The following is a 4,364-nucleotide window of genomic DNA, read 5'->3' as shown; positions in this document are numbered from 1 at the left end:
GAAGTGTTGTATGTGAAAAATTCATTTCGTCGTTTCATGAAAAGTATGAAATTCTAGTTTGTTGCATCATCATGCTACGATAGTCAGCATCATTGAAGACTAGGATTGCATTGGCATTTGAAAAGAAAAAGAACTCTTTTTTCTTTTGGAAGGACTGTTAGAAATGTACTTGTCAGGAAATTAGGAATTGGAATGTATTTTTAATTAGTTTATTTTCTCAAAAGTGAAGTAGTGAAGAATCATTTTTCTTTCAGTCGCTTGGTTGTTCACATTTGATTGTGTGTTTTATACTCTCTCTAGTGTAGACAATCCATCGAAGCTGAGTCAACAACCTTGCAAACGTGATACACCGAACACAAAATTAAGGGAGATTGCCTGGCCATGCTTATCGGTTCGCCGGGAGGTATTTTGCAGTTCACGGTTGCCTAGTAATCATTTCTAACTAGACCATCCAAAGCAGCCATTTGATCTTTTGACTCATTAAACATGAAAGATCATTCGAGCGTTTGTCCTTTCAAGCTCGTTTCCAATCGAAAGTGATAGAGTCATCTTTGTTTCTTTCTCGACTCTTAAAACATGAAAGAGCACCAGTCTATTTATGCATCTTAATAAATTAATTTCCCATGATCTTAAAACATCCTGTTAGTCTTTTCTGGACCAAATCACGAGTTTCCCATAAAGAAAATTTTAAAGCCTTGAAGTTTATCCCTCTCTTTTCTTGTTAAGTAAGACAAGGTCATTGTGGTTGAACCATCTAGTTCACCTAGTTCCTCTTCCTCTCCTCCGTCTGAAATATTGCTTGAGGAGTTGTTTCCTGAATTACCAGAGTCACTCGAGAACCAAGGTGTTGAACTTGGAATCATTTTGAGCATTCAATCTTTGTCATCACATCCTCTGCCTACTTCATATACTGGGTCACCTGCTGATTTTGTCCTGGAATCTCCGAACAATCCCGTTCAAACTCCTAAGAGTTCGCCGACCACTGACAGTCAGCTTGTACTAATTATTTATCCTCTGAATCCTTTATTTTGCCCTGTTGTGATATCACCGCAATGTCTATACAGTTTTTACAATTAACCGTGTGTTCCTTTGGAATTATCCCCTCGTACTTCTTCGGTCATTCGGTGTCATTTGTTCCTAGATATGGAACCTGAAAGCAATGCTCCAGTCACCTCTCCAGATGAGTCAGAAGTTTCTACTCCACATACTGTCAAGGAGGAAGAACATTCTTTTCCTCCTGAAGCTTTCCCCTATATATGGAGCATTCCCATTAGTGTGCATCAAGAATTTCCACCTAATTACGTATCCTTGGCACAATGGGTTTCAGGTACACCTAGTGCCTCATCACTTTACCATAATCCTGTTTGGGCATCTAACACCATCCCTACTACAGGTTTGTTCATTGTGAACTTCACCTCCCAATAGGTCGTTACCTCATTCTTGGTGCCACCCACCATTCCGAACCGTCTTGTATCGTCTGTCCCGGTTACCCATTTGGTTCAACCACCGATCTCTATCAGTTCCTCAATCCCTCCGTTGAGTGGCCAAGCTATTCCACCGCCTAAGTGGTAGAATCTGAACATTTCTATGGTTTCAGGCACCACAAATGTTAGTGGCTAATAGGCTCACATTCTTGGTATGAACCAGCCTTCTTCTGGCGTTATTCAAAACCCTGAAGGTCCTACTGGACAAAAAAAGGATCCCTAGTGGATGTGCTATATGTAGAGAAAAAGGATCCCTAAAGGTTCTACGAAAATTAGAAAGGTTATTTGTGGACATGATGTGAACAAGGCCTGTGGTCATAGAGGTAGGTTTGCAAGTTCCCTATGGAATACCATCAGCCACAATAGGTGTGGACACACTAGGTTTTTCCGTGGTAGTGGTGTGATCCATAAAAAAAACAATTAAAGGACTATGTATAGATCCATATAAGTCTATACCCCAACCTAGAGAGATGGGTGTCGAGGTATGGAGATGAGGTGGAAAACTATGGTCAAACACTCGATGAATTTTTTTTTATACCCCTTGAGTATCACCAAAAGTGACCCATGACACAAGTGTGTCTATGGTAGTAGTAGGGTTAAGTATATGTCTATGGGTAAGTGAACACTCCTCGAAGGGAGTAAGACCCTCAAGGTGACGAGAGTGATACGAATGAAACTCCTTCAAAGTGGTGGAAAAATATGTACATGAATGTGAAAAAAAAAAACACAAGGCCACTAGAAATAACCAAATGACATGCACCTATATAATCTGAGGTAGAAAACAAGCAAACTAGAGATCAAAGGAATGCTCCTGTGATTGGAGTCTAGTTAATCAATTCCCAAGTCATATGTGATGAAATGGTTGGGATAGTTTCACTAGCCTCCTAGTTAACGACTCAAACACCTAAAATAAAGTACTCTTATGAGTCATGAAGTAACCCCAAGTAGAACCAAGTAAGTTCTTACTAATGTATGCCCCATGTACAGTAAGGGCATCCCCCTCGTAATCACCCTTATAAGTTACCTAAGATAATGGCTACTAAGGATACCACATATAGAAACCCAACTTGGGGGAATATTCATCAGTTGGTTCTACATCTGAGGGACAAATATCGAGCCTGAATCCTCCCTAGAGAGACCTCCAAGTAATACGTGTAGACCAATGCCACCAAGACTAATGAAGTGGGGAAGAATACTTTATTGGACTCAATGTGACCTTGTTATTAACCCTTATGTTAGAAGGGATTCCGAGTAAATGTGCCACTAGAAATGGATTTTCTCTCCCTAAGTCAAGATACAAGGATTATTTTCTGGTCTTGGAGAATTTACCTCACTCTCCTAATTCAATGCCCTAGCAAGTGCTACTGCGTGTTTCCTACCAAAGAAAGTAAAAATTCTCAAATTAATTTTATTTAGATGTTAATCTTATTGGTTATTTATTATGTTGAGGATGTATGGATGAAACATGTGTGGTTTTTTCAACCTTGTTTTTCAAATAAAACCATGCATAGAAACTCTCATGCAAATGTTGATTTTCAATGAAACCTAATTAGATAAGGGTAGTATATTTTTTTTATAAATGAAATGATGAGTAAAATACTCACACACTCTCATTAATCTCTCCAGAAAAAAATATATATCAATATCACATATATAAACTAATAGAAATTGAAGCTAAAGGAAAGCAAATAAAAATACCTACTCAAAACCAAAACCATAGCCTACATGCAAGTATGCACTAATAGGAAAATTCCAAGTAAGAAAATGAAAGAGGGGTGACAAGACGATGATGCCAAAGAGGTATCTAGCCACCGATGTCTTTGTGGGGAATCAAACTAAAGAGTGTTAAAAATCATTAAAAAATATAAACAAATTCCCTTATTTGAAGTGAATCTAAGTGTTACACAGTAAAACAACACAAAAAATATGGATCTAGATGTAAACACCAAGATGGAAAAACATGTACCAAAAAACTAATGAAATTCAAGGAAAAGCCCTAAATTGAAGGCTTCAATGCTCTCATGTAGAGAAAACCAAGCAATAATAGGTTATCAATGCTACAGCATAGAGTAATTTGAGCAACCTAAGGGTCTTCAACACTATGGTACTAACTTCAGCAGGGAACTCGAAGTGAAAAACCTAGATCCTTGATTTTTTATCACGAGGGTTTCAAATCCAAACTTAGTATATGAGTCATGACTATTGTATAATTTGAGGAGATAAAATAAAAATTATTTCATGAGCACTAATAGACAAAGAATACAAAAATGTGCCCACTGGGATATTGCTTGTGGAGTCACCAATTTTGTTTAAGGCAGATTTTTTCTTGTAGTAACAAGTTATTTTAGGCCCAACAAGTCTCCAAGACTTACCCAGATGAAGGTTCTTGCACTCAAATCACAAAAGCAAACAATTCCCAATGCATGCATTCCTATACAAGAAATCATAGAGAGAGTAAGGATATCATACATTTCTATCACGAGAAGGTTCTCTCGTTGATGTAGCTATATTGAGGGGAATACTTCAAATATATACACTCCCATTCCTACTCCTGAATACCAACATGAAACCACCATGAAACATAAATTCACCAAACACTATGCCCTGCAAGAACTATTAGTAAAAATTATAATCCACATTCATAATAAACATGTAAATAAAAGAGAATAACATGAGAAAATGAGATAGCAGGGGAAAAACTATTTGTGTACATATTATACCAATAATAGTTTATACATAGTCATGCACTCTTGAATTCCTTGTTTGTACTCCCCTTCGCACCGAAACTCACTTCCCATTGGAACTATAATGATGTATTATCACATAGAGAACTATGAGTGAACACTTCAGCCCCACTTCAACATATATATAAGTGTGTAT

The sequence above is a fragment of the Pinus tabuliformis genome, chromosome 8, assembly GCF_031772625.1.
Source record: "Pinus tabuliformis cultivar Carrire ecotype Pingquan chromosome 8, CPIR1, whole genome shotgun sequence".
NCBI classification, from domain to species: domain Eukaryota; kingdom Viridiplantae; phylum Streptophyta; class Pinopsida; order Pinales; family Pinaceae; genus Pinus; species Pinus tabuliformis.
The sequence above is the reverse complement of the archived record's forward strand: the minus strand, read 5'-3'. Positions refer to the sequence as shown.